The sequence below is a fragment of the Spinacia oleracea genome, chromosome 1 (assembly GCF_020520425.1).
Source record: "Spinacia oleracea cultivar Varoflay chromosome 1, BTI_SOV_V1, whole genome shotgun sequence".
Classification (NCBI taxonomy): Eukaryota; Viridiplantae; Streptophyta; class Magnoliopsida; order Caryophyllales; family Amaranthaceae; genus Spinacia; species Spinacia oleracea.
This window is the reverse complement of record NC_079487.1, coordinates 16,081,735-16,094,546: the sequence shown is the minus strand read 5'-3', so window position 1 is coordinate 16,094,546 and position 12,812 is coordinate 16,081,735. Positions and strand designations below refer to the sequence as shown.

At 45.3% G+C, this 12,812-nt stretch overlaps 1 long non-coding RNA gene across 1 annotated transcript; it reads left to right on the top strand.

Annotated features, from left to right (window-relative positions):
- The first annotated feature begins 4,660 nt into the window (after positions 1 to 4,660).
- LOC130465750 (uncharacterized) lies at positions 4,661 to 7,152 on the top strand. Its single transcript, XR_008925765.1, has 3 exons — positions 4,661 to 5,186; positions 5,330 to 5,497; positions 6,802 to 7,152. It is a non-coding gene; the product is annotated as an uncharacterized lncRNA (long non-coding RNA).
- The last annotated feature ends 5,660 nt before the right edge of the window (positions 7,153 to 12,812 follow it).

Below are 12,812 nucleotides of genomic sequence, written 5' to 3'. Positions count from 1 at the left end.
AGTCTCGAATCTTTCGACTCGAGCCAGATCTTGGAACATGTTCTTCAACTCACTGATGATTGTGAAAGCATCTGAGTTGATGAACGTTTTCTGCAGATCCGCACTCATGGTGGCGAGCATTAGAAATTTCACATCCTTGTTGGCATCAATCCAACGATTGAGGGCTGCCTGAGTGACCCCGTCGCCTGCAGCTTCGGGCATCGCCTCATCTAGGACATACTCCTTTTCTTCCTGCATAAGAACTATTTGCAAGTTCCTTTGCCAGTCAAGGAAGTTTTTCCCGTTCAACTTCTCCTTTTCGAGAATTGATCGAATGTTGAATGAATTGTTGTTTGCCATATTAAAAACTACAATTGAAAAGAATAAACAAATAAATAACCATTCACAGTTTCTCTTAATAAACTTAAATTCTAGCATACATGCATAATTCAATGTTTATTAAGCATTTTATTCAAATTATGTGTTCCGGCAGGTGTGAATAAAATGATTCCAAGATCCTAAAATCATTGAAGAACTAAGCACAGTTTGTCGACTTAATCCTAGAACATCTTAGGTAAGCAAAAGCCTTTTGCTAATAGTCTAGAAACTATTCTTGGTTGATAGGTACGTCTAAGAACTTATTAGGTAAACCTATCGAATTTGCCACGACATAAAAGGAATCCTTACTTATATCGTTGAGTTTCACCAAAACTAACATGTACTCACAATTATTTGTGTACCTTGCCCCTTTAGGACAAATAAGTAACACCTCGCTGAGCGAAAACTATTACTAGATTGATGTAAAGGATATCCAAGCAAGTGTATATTTTGGCATGGCACCTTTTAACTCAATTTTTAAGTTTGGAACTTAAGGCTCTTACTATGTTGGTTAGATTTTAAGTGAACTAAAATCCTTAATCATGCAACATAATCAAGCTTTTGATCTCATGCATTTTAAGACATATTTAAAACAATAAATAACTTAAAACATGCATAAGATATTTGTGATCTAGTATGGCCCGACTTCATCTTGAAGCTTTGACTTCAAAGTCCGTCTTGAAAATCTCCGTGGGAGGCACCATTTTCTTCAAATAGGATAAGCTATAACTAATTACAACTATTTGATGGTTCGCAGACCATATTTGAATTGAAAAATAACTTTGGTACTTTAGACCAATTACATTCAAATTAATGGTACGCAGACCATATTTTCTATCCTATTTGGGCCATACTAGTCACTTCATAACCTGCAAAACAGTACATATACAATATATACCATTCACCCATTCATTATCATGAATGGCCCACATAGCTGGTTAGTAAAACACATTATGCATCACGTAAACATTTGCAGCAATTAATCAAGGGCACCAATAATCTACCAATTATTCAGTCCTTATTAATTCTAATCAAGTTGTTTTAACCTTAAGGATTTGTAGACCTAATCAAGAGTTTATGACTAAAAAGCGCTCCCACTTAAACCAATAAATTTATATGCTTTACTAATTTTAAACATAAAAATGTATTTCTAGTCTAACCGGAAACATACAAATTTAATTAAAATTTAAAGCTCATATAAATTTATAATTGAATCCAAAAAGTTTAATTTAATTTCAGTCGTATTTAAATTAATTCATGATTTTAATTTTAGTAAAATAATTAGAATAAATAACATTTATTATAATTACAATATTCAAAATTAAAATCCAAGAAAATAATTTAAATTATTAATTTTAAAATTAATTAAAATTACGTGAACTGGAATTTTCAAATTAAACATTCAAAACGATCTTTAATCGTAACGCAAACACCCTACGCGTTGCACGCCCATGGGCCGCACGCACACAGCCATTGCTGGCCATGTGCGCGCAGCCCTTGCGCTCGTCGCATAGCTGCTGCATCCCCATCGCAAGCCTCCGCACGCATTGGTGCTCGCTGCGCGCGCCAGCGCTCATCGCACGCGAGCTATCGCTCGCAGTGCGCGCGCGACATCGCTCGCTGGGCGCGCGATATCGCTCGCTGGGCGCGCGATATCGCTCGCTGGTCGCGCGAGCCATCGCTCGCTGGGCGCGCGACATCGCTCGCTGGGCGCGCGACATCGCTCGCTGGGCGCGCGAGCCATCGCTCGCTGGGCGCGCGACATCGCTCGCTGGGCGCGCGACATCGCTCGCTGGGCGGGCGACATCGCTCGCTGTGCGCGCGAGCAATGCTGGGCGCAGCGCTCGTGGCACGCGAGCTTGCGCTCGCTGCGCGCGAGGCTGCGCGCTCTTGTGCGAGGCAGCGCGCGTTGTGGCGCAGCTCGCTTGCTGCCCACACGCGACTGCCTTGGCTCGCCCTTCGCCCATGCCCATTCGTCCATTGCTCGTGGCACACGACACAAGGCAGGGCTGCTGCCTTGTGCTCGTGCACTACGCCCTTGCTCATTGCATTCGTGCCGCACGAGCGACGAGCTCCCTTGCTCGTCGTCGCATGCCCGCATTATACAACACCCCTTAAGGGTAACACGAAGCGTCCATTGCTTTGTGCGTGCAAGTTATATGAACGAATCGCATAAAAAATTTAAAATTTATAAAATTAATGACAAATTAATAAATATTATTAATTTCATAATTTTAGGGCGAAAAATCGAAAATTTATTATCCAATTGATTTCCGATTGTTATGGATTCAAGTCTAGGTCATAAAAATTTAAAATTTATCATAAATTTACAATTTTTATGGTGGTTTTTAATCATAGGTTTCTAATTAAATTACAATTAATTATGAAAATCAAATTAATTCTAAATTATTCTAATTTTCAACAAATTAATCATAATTACAAATTAGATTGCATAATTAACAAGATTAGGCATTCAAACTTGTTAAATATATGCAGTAGGTCAATCAAAAATTCAAGATTTATCAACAAGAATCGCAAATATTTAATTTAACATCTTAAATTTACGAAATTTTGCATTCGAAAAACTAAAACCTTCGAAAAGTCATAGTTAGGCTTCGAATTTGAGAATTCTGGGTTCGGCAGAAAAATACTCTTTTTGTCAAAATTTTAGAATGCCTTTTACATGCGGAATTGACACAAAAATCACTCAATTCGGATGAGTAACGAAGAAACTGCCGAAAAACTGCGTACGTATAATTAAATAAACGCAATTTGCAATTAATTAACAATTACGAAAATTAATCACCCCTTTTAATTCTTGCAAATTTGTAATATTTAACCATGTTCATGCAATTTAGATTATGAAAATAATAAGGGGCTCGTGATACCACTGTTAGGTTATGATACATATGACAATTCATAAATCATGCGGAAAAACCATAAAGCCAGGAAAACATATTATTTACACATAATCATTTAGCATAGTTTAGATGCATACTCTTTGTTGCGTGCCTTCCCTAGCTGCGCCCGAACCGAACAAGAACAAGTCTTTAGGACTCCAAGTGTCGTCCCTCCGTAGATAGTCCACAGCACGTCCGGATCCGCCTTAAGATTGACCAACTAGAATCGCCCTTAAGGTACTATTATTTTCGGCACTTTATAGGCAAATGTGTGACTGAATTTTTCTCTCAAAAACTCACTTTGAATACTTTTAAACTCGTTATAAATTGTGAGCCCTAGCCTCATATTTATAGGGGTATGGAAAGGGAATCGAAATCCTACTCAGATACAAATTAATTAAACCTAGAATCCTACAAGAACTCTAATTTAATTAATTTATCAAATAGAATTAGGAATTTAATCATTAACCGAACTCTGCATGTTTTAGGAAACGTGCACGAACACAAACACTTGCACACACACGCACGGCAGCCACGATGGGCCCCCATGCGTGCGCGCGAGCAGCAGCCCACGCAGCGCTCGCGCGCGCTGCGCGCTGCGCGTGCTGTGCGCGCTGCGCAGCCTGCTGGGCCTGGCCTTGCGCTGGGCCTGGCGTGGCTGTTTGTGCGGCGCGCTTGGCTTGCAGGGCGATGGCCTGGCTTCGTGCTGGGCCTCGTCCGGCAGGCCTCGTCCGATGCTTATTCGTACGATGCGCTTCCGATTAAATTTTCCGATTCCGGAATTCATTTCCGATACGAACAATATTTAATATTTCCGATTCCGGAATTAATTTCCGTTTCGAACAAATATTTAATATTTCCGTTTCCGGAATTATTTTCCGATTCCGGTAATATTTCCGATTCTGACAATATTTCCGTTTCCGGCAATATTTCCGATTCTGGCAATATTTCCATTTCCGATAATATTTTCCGATACGTACCATGTTTCCGTTTCCGGCAACATCTACTATTTGGATAATATTTATATTTCCGATACGATCCATATTTCCATTTCCGGCAATATCATCGTTTCCGGAGTATTCATTTCTTGCCTGTGACGATCTTAGCTCCCACTGAAACCAAGATCCGTCGGTTCCGAATATTCATAGATGGAGTATTTAATGCCATTAAATACTTGATCCGTTTACGTACTATTTGTGTGACCCTACGGGTTCAGTCAAGAGTAAGCTGTGGATTAATATCATTAATTCCACTTGAACTGAAGCGGCCTCTAGCTAGGCATTCAGCTCACTTGATCTCACTGAATTATTAACTTGTTAATTAATACTGAACCGCATTTATTAGACTTAACATAGAATGCATACTTGGACCAAGGGCATTATTTCCTTCAATACCTTGGAGGTTTCTTGGTAACTTTTAAAGATTAAACAAGATTGTATTTTTATAGAGAGAGAAAGTAGAGAGAAGGCAGAGCAGCAATTGCTCTAGAATGTATTGATTGTGACCCCTTTTTCTAGGGAAGTGGGAATATTTATAGTACTAGGTTTTTGTGGGAATGACCTAATATTCCCCTTACATGATTGGCTGGGGAATGGGAGAAGGACACGTGTCCTTTCTCCTTACAATTCTCTGATCCCCTGTAGCAATAGTGGGCTATTTGGGCCTATTGTGCTTAGTAATTCACTTGGGATACATACTAATTAAGCCCTTTTCCAGGTATAGGTTTTATACGTACATTTATACATACTTAAATACATACATTGTAGATACCTAGATTAATACTCATGCCCCGGAGTAGACTTTGCATGATTTCTGCTTAGGGGGCGCAATACGTGCCAGGTGTCACATCTTCATTGGTGCACGAAGGCATGGTAATTTTGCCCACAACATTTGCCCCTCAAGAAGGGCATTTCTGGAAACACTTTCCGGGTATCGCTTCTTGATCTTTGATTTGCATCTTCATCTTTGGGTTAGGTGTTGAGGGGGTGACACGTGTCACCTTTCTCTATTTTGCCCCTCCCTATATATAGAGGGGGGGGTAAATTTCATTTTTTTACATTTCGTTTTCACAGAGCTCTCATAGGCGATTTCCGGCGTGTTCCTACCACCATCAGGCGATTTCCGGCCACCACGAGACTCATCCTTTTCCTCGTCAAACTCATCCTGTTCTTCGCGAAATTCATCCCGTTCTTCGCGATACTCATCCTGTTCTTCACCAAGTACTTCGCAGATCTTTCAAGGTTAGTTTTCGCCTTTCTTGTTTTTGTTATCCTCTCGTCATTTTTCTCTTTGTTAGCGGCCGACCTCTTAGTACTAGGTAAGGGTTTAAAGGTTTTATTTAAGATTTTTCCGCCGTTCATCTTTTGTCGGGGCGGACGTCCAATCGCGTCTTTTTCTTCATTGTTGGTCACCCCTAAGCCGTGCTTCGTTCACTATGCAGAAGGCATGGCTAGAACCAAGCAAACGGCAGATCCTACGCGCCTGCGCTTGCGGGAAGGAGCATCGACACCTCCTAGGGAGAGATATTCTTCCACCGCCTCGGCAGTCGACGAAGAATTTGCCGAACTCTTTCAAGAGATCGACGAGTACGTCGAGGCGGGGGAGCAGGCGGCAAGCTCGTCGGAGGGTACAGCGAGCCAGGCAGTGGGGGAGCCAAGCGTCGCTCCATTGTCATCGGCCGCCGAGGAGCAAGAAGCTGCTCCCCAGCTTATTAGGCCCAGAGGACGGGAGGAGGCCCAATTGCTTCCGTCAGAAATTCACCCAGACGTGGGCTGGATGCGGTGGCTAGACAGGCACGGAGCCAAGATGAGGGATGACCTCTGCGTGGGGGAAGGGTACCAAATGCGCGTGCCGGCCGGTCTGGACTCGACCGTCAGCCTGCTTGCCGAGGGAGAATTCCCTGTGTATGCCGCGTCAATTAAACTCGGCATGAGATTCCCTCCACACCCCTTCGTTGTGGAGGTGTTAGATGGTTTTAATATTGGGGTGGCCCAGCTGACCCCCAACTCATGGGCGGATATCTTTGGCTACATTGCCAAATGTGCGCTGAACGACGTGGAGCCGTCCTTCAACGCCTTTCTGCATCTGGTCTCCCTCTCTCGTTCCCCCAGTGCCGCCAAAGGGTGGTTTAATCTGAGCAGCCGTGGTACCTACCAGACAGTGGTCGGCAAGCTCAGCAAGTGGCATATGTGGAGGAAGAGGTGGGTCGTGTTTTACACGGACGACCAGGAGATGTATGAGCGAATGAGCCGTTGGAACTGCAACGCCAACTTCATGGATCGTGATGAGCCCCTTCCACCCCTTACTGCCGAAGAGTAGGATCAGATAATGGTCCTGTTCAGGGCCAACACTTACCACTTAACAGTGGATAAGAGTTTCCATGTGCCGGCCGAGTGGTTGCCGCACATTAGCCAGTTTCGGAACGAGGCTTTTCAAGCGGCCGTAGGCTTAGGATATTCCATGACTCGAGGTTGTATGCCAATTTATGTGCCGCTCTGCCTTGGTCTTATTCATTTTTCTAACTTAGGATTTCTTTTGTTCTCAGAGGAAGGAATGAGCAAGTTGTCGGCGGCGGATACCGGGAAAGGCGATATGACCGATTGGATGGCGGACATCTATGAGGCCAAGATGCAGAAAGCCAAGGCCGAGTTGGAGGAGAAGGTGAGTATTCTCTTAGGTTGTTTTTTGCAAGTTAAGCTTCCTCCGTCCATTGTCTATAGTGGACGTCTATTTAGTGACGAGCCGATATCCTGACATGTGACCCATGTTTGCTAATGTTGGCCTCGTCACTTTTTAATGACGGGCCCCTTTGTGAGTGTTTTTCCTGTGGTTGCCAAGGTGCGCCTCGTCACCTTTTAAGACGGGCCACCCCCACCCCTTTTTTACAAGTGACTCGTGGTTGATAGGGTACGCCTCGTCATTTTCGAGACGAGCGTCCTTTTTTATGACGAGCCATTTTTATATGAGTGTTGCACTTGATAAGGTACGCCTCGTCATTTTTAAGACGGGCGTCCTTTTTTAATGACGAGCCACTATTTAATGACTTGTGATTGATAAGGTACGCCCCGTCATTTTTAAGACGGGCGTCCTTTTTCAATGACGAGCCACTGTTCTGTGAGTGACTTGTGATTGAAAAGGTACGCCTCGTCATTTTTGAGACGGGCGTCCTTTTTAATGACGAGCCACTGTTCTGTGAGTGACTTGTGATTGATGAGGTACGCCTCGTCATTTTTGAGACGGGCGTCCTTTTTAATGACGAGCCACTGTTCTGTGAGTGACTGGTGATTGACGAGGTACGCCTCGTCATATTTGAGATGGTCGTCCTTTTTAATGACGAGCCACTACATGGTGAGTGACTTGTGATTGATGAGGTACGCCTCGTCATTTTTGAGACGGGCGTCCTTTTTAATGACGAGCCACTGTTCTGTGAGTGACTTTTGATTGATGAGGTACGCCTCGTCATTTTTGAGATGGGCGTCCTTTTTAATGACGAGCCACTACATGGTGAGTGACTTGTGATTGATCAGGTACGCCGTCATTTTTAAGATGGGCGTCCTTTTTAATGACGAGCCACTATATGGTGAGTGACTTGCGATAGATGACGAGGCCTAATATTTGACTGTCCTTTCTTTTTTAGCAAGCTAAGGACGCGGCTAGGGCGTCAGGGAAGAAGAAGGGGACGACTCTGTCCCAGCTGAAGAAGAGAGCTGTGCCGGCTGGCTCGGAGACTCCGAGTACCTTCAAGAAGCCAAAACCCCTACCTCGCCGTCTCGTGAAGAAAGACGAGTCGAAGGTTGCTGAGGGGGGATGCCCTGATGACGAAGAGATGGGCGTGGACAAGCCGTCTCTGGTGGTGGACTTGGTGTCCAAATCGAGGTCCGGTGGGCATCCGGACGAGCTGGAGGACCCTCTTTCGGGAATCCCGGCCGACGTCCGCTCTCAGATACCGGCCGAGCTAGGTCTTCGGGCGAGCTAGGTCTTCGGGCGGTAAGTATTATTCGAACGTCGTTCAGACGTATCGAGCCTCCTCTGGCAGTTCTTCTTACTCTCCGCGTCATCCTAAGGCCGTTGTTTTTCCTATAGCCAAAGACAAAGGGAAGGATGCAGCTGCTGCCGAGGACGAGAACGTACCTGCTACTCCCCACTATTCGTCAAAGGATAGGGTGGCTATATGCCGCAAGGTTTTTAAGGCCGTCCCCGCAGAGTATGTTGCTTCTCTTCCTGGCCGCAAGACTGACGCCCAGTTTGGTGCGATCCAGGCCACTCTTCTCGACGTAAGTCTATTTCCAACTTGCTTGTACTTGTCTTCTCTTTTAGAGTCATTTACTAATATGTAGCTTCTTTTGCAGTTGTTCTGCCGCATGGAATTCTGCAAGAGTTGGAAGACCCACACTGCTGAGGAGCTCAAAGCTCAGGTGGCTGAGTCCACCCACCATGGCGACTATGCGTTCAAGTCCATTGAAGAGGTCCGCCTGCAGATGCAGACGACCATAGACCTTCAAGCGAAGGAGGTGGCTGCGTTGAGATCTGACAAGGCCGAGCTGCTTAAGAAGATCTTGGCGCAGGACAAGGACATGGTGGCAATGGTCGAGGAGGCCAAGACAGCGGCGGCGGAAATACGGGCGCTTCAGGACCAGTTGCGGGAGTACCCTCAGGTCAAAGAGGCGGCTGAGGAAGCCGAGCATCTTCGTGGGGAGCTGGAGACGGCCAGATCGCAAGTTCGCACCTTGCGTGAGCGACTTCTGGAATCCTATGATCAGGGGGAACAAGCGACCAAGGACGCTGTTAAGCACGCCTGGGAGAGCCACATGTCAGAGTATGATCTTGGGTGGTTCCAGCGGCGAATGGAGCACAGTGCCGCTGTGTTGGCTGCTGAACATCTTGGTCAGCCGCCCCCTGAGTTTGTATCATCTGATGACGAGGACGATGCGGCCGCTCCCTGATTTGCTTCCTTTCCTGCTTTTTTTAAAATTTTATTCAAGCGTTCCCGTGCCTAAGGGAAAAAACAATTATGTTGTAAAGTTTTGGCGCTGATGGCGTCTGTATCATTGTGCCTGCTGAGCACACAACAATTTTCTTTCTTTTTTCTGGTCAAGAATTCTGAGCTACTTTTACACGCCTTTCTACGGGCGTTGTTTTATAAGTAAATAGGTTTTTTGATGCTTCTCTTATCTCGCATTTACTTGCTCTTCATAATTTGATTATTCCTTAATCAATAGGCTTAATCAATAGGTATGATTGCCAAGGTGCAACAGAGTGTACACTAAGCACGTTGATGCCGCAGGCAACTGAGTATGCGCTAGGCCCTACTTTGGTCGTCACTTTCTTTGGCGAGCGTGTCTATAACGATATTGATTGACGCAAGTCAATCAATAGGTATGATTGCCGCTAGACATGCTCGTCAAATAGACTGTACGGCCAAACGTTCGTGCCGCCTAACTTTGAGCAAACAACCTTTGTTTCGAAGTTAATCGTGCCGCTGAACTTTTGAGCGGACAACCTTTGTTTCCAAGTGGTTGGTGCCGCTGGCAACTGAGCATGTGCTAGGCCCTACTTTGGTCGTCACTTTCTTTGGCGAGCGTGTCTATAACGATATTGATTGACGCAAGTCAATCAATAGGTATGATTGCCGCTAGACATGCTCGTCAAATGGACTGTACGGCCAAACGTTCGTGCCGCCTAACTTTGAGCAAACAACCTTTGTCTCTTTGATATTGGTGCCGCAGGCAACTGAGCATCCGCTAGGCACTAGCTACTGTGATAGTCGCTTTCTTTGGCGAGCGTGTCTATAACGATATTGATTGACGTAAGTCAATCAATAGGTATGATTGCCGCTAGACATGCTCGTCAAATGGGCTGGACGGCCATATTTTCGTGCCGCCGCACTTTTGAGCAAACAACCTATGTTTCAAAGTTGTTCATGCCGCTGGGCTTTTGAGCGAACAACCTATGTTTCAAAGTTGTTCATGCCGCTGTGCTTTTGAACAAATAACTTACGATTTAAGTTTATTCGTGCCGCTGGCACTTATTATGCTGTACTGGTCGGCCAGCGGCTTGCTTATATTGGGAGGGGAGTTGGATAGGTGATCAGCCTACAACTTGGTGCTAATCTGGGCCACTTCTTAGGCTTCAAACAATTAGTCTTGCTGAGTTTTTGCTAATCTGGGCCACTTCTCAGGCCGTCATACAATTAGGCTTTGGTTATGCATTGGAGTGTATATTTTTATATTCATTGTGCGAGCAATAAATATTACGAGACAAATAGAGTAGTATTATTTATAACTTTTCAAGGCGAATTTAGCCGGTTACAAAAGTAATTACTACCCTACTATGACCATTAGAGGCCGCCCCTTGGGCAATGGATCGTGGTAAGTAAGACAAGGCTTAGCACATATCTAGAAGAAATATTTCTTGAGATTGTCGGCATTCCAAGTGCGCGAAATAGGACGGCCTTGCATGTCTTGAATGCGGTAGGTTCCATCTCTAACTTCATCATAGATCTCGTAAGGTCCCTCCCAAGTGGGCGTCAGCTTACCTTGTTCATTTGCTCGTCCTGTGGACTCCATTTTTCTGAGGACAAAATCTCCCACTTTGAGCACTCTATTAGAGACTCTCTTGTTGTATTCTCTTGCCATCCTTATCTTGTACAGCTGTTGTCTGAGCGCTGCATTTCCTCTAACCTCGGGCAGAAAGTCCAAGGCTGCTTTCATTGTCTCCCAGTTAGCATTTTCGTCATACAGGATGACTCTCAACGTTGGCTCACACATTTCTATGGGTAGGACAGCCTCGGCGCCATAGGCTAGCAAGAAGGGAGTTTCACCGGTTGAATTCTTAGCCGTGGTGCGGATGGACCATAAGACATTTGGCAGCTCATCAGCCCATAGACCTTTGGCTTCGTCAAGCTTCTTTTTCATTCCTTCAGAGATAATTTTGTTGAACGCCTCAACCTGACCATTGGCTTGGGGTCGTCCGACTGATGCAAAACAGGTTTGTATACCGTGATCTGCCAGCCACTCTTTCAGCTTAGGCGTCTCAAACTGGGGCCCATTATCGAAGACGATAGCCTGTGGAATCCCAAAGCGAGTCATGATGTTCTTCCAAATGAATGCTCTCACATCAGCAGTTTTTATGTTTTTGAGCGCTTCTGCCTCCACCCATTTGGTGAAGTAATCTACAGCAACGATGACATAACGCCTTCCTCCTGGTGCGGTCGTGAATGGGCCTAGGAGATCCATCCCCCATTTAGCAAATGGAATTGGGCTTGTAATGGGCGTCAGAACTCGTGCCGGTTGATGTATTAGGTGAGAAAAGCGCTGACATTTGTCACACTTCTTGACCAGTGAGATTGCGTCCTCCTTAAGGGTCGGCCAGTAATAGCCGGTTCGAAGTGCCTTTTCAGCCAAAGCCCTTCCACCAATATGCGAGCTGCACAACCCCTGATGAAGGTCTTCTAGAATTTCCTGCCCCTTCTCAGGTGTTACACATCTTAACAAAGGACGGGAGTAGGCCTTTTTGTAGAGGGTGCCGTTCCACATTTCAAACCAAGAACATTTCTTTTGAAGTTTTGCCGCTTCCCTTGAGTCTTCGGGCAAGACTCCATTCATTTTGAAGTTTACTATGTCATCCATCCATGTGGACGTTCTGTCAAGAGTTTCCACTTCCATTTGCTCAACACTTTTGTGCTCTTTTACCTCCCAAAACACGTGCCGAGGGGTATCACAAGACGCGGAACTTGCCAACTTTGACAGGGCATCAGCTTGGTTATTTTCCGAGCGAGGGACTTGCCTTACTTCAAAACTTTTCAGTGGCTCTACTTCCTGATGGACGGCCTGCATGTATTTGACCATAGTCGGATCCCTAGCTTCGTAGGTCCCATTAACTTGGCTCACAATCAGTTGGGAGTCAGATAGTGCTACAATCTCCTCGGCGCCTGCCGCCTTACACATTTTAATGCCACAAAGCAGGGCTTCATATTCGGCTTCATTATTTGACGCCTGGAAGTTAAATCGCATAGCATATTCAAAAGTATCTCCTTCTGGGGAGTGACAGATTATCCCTGCTCCACATCCATTCTGTGTGGATGAGCCGTCTACATACACTGTCCACACTGTGCTTGTATTCTTGGCAAAGTCTGGCCTCGTCATTTCAACAATGAAGTCGGCACATGCCTGCCCCTTGACAGCTTTCCTCGGCTCATAGGTGATATCAAAGGCGTTCAGCTCTATTGCCCAATTCAGCATTCGTCCTGACGCCTCCAGCTTTGTGAAGGGCAGTTTGAGCGGCTGATCGGTGTAGATCACTATTTTGTGAGCTAAGAAATAAGGACGGAGCTTTTTGCTGGCCATGAACAGAGCTAAGCCAAACTTTTCCACTGTAGGATATCTAACTTCAGCATTTTGAAGAACATGACTGACAAAGTATACCGGCATCTGTATTCCCTCCCTCTCTGTCAGTAGAACGGCACTCAACGAGTGCTCGGACACGGCGAGATACATGTACAAAGTCTCTCCTAGCAAGGGACTAACAAGACGAGGCAAGGTGTGTAAGTGCTCCTTT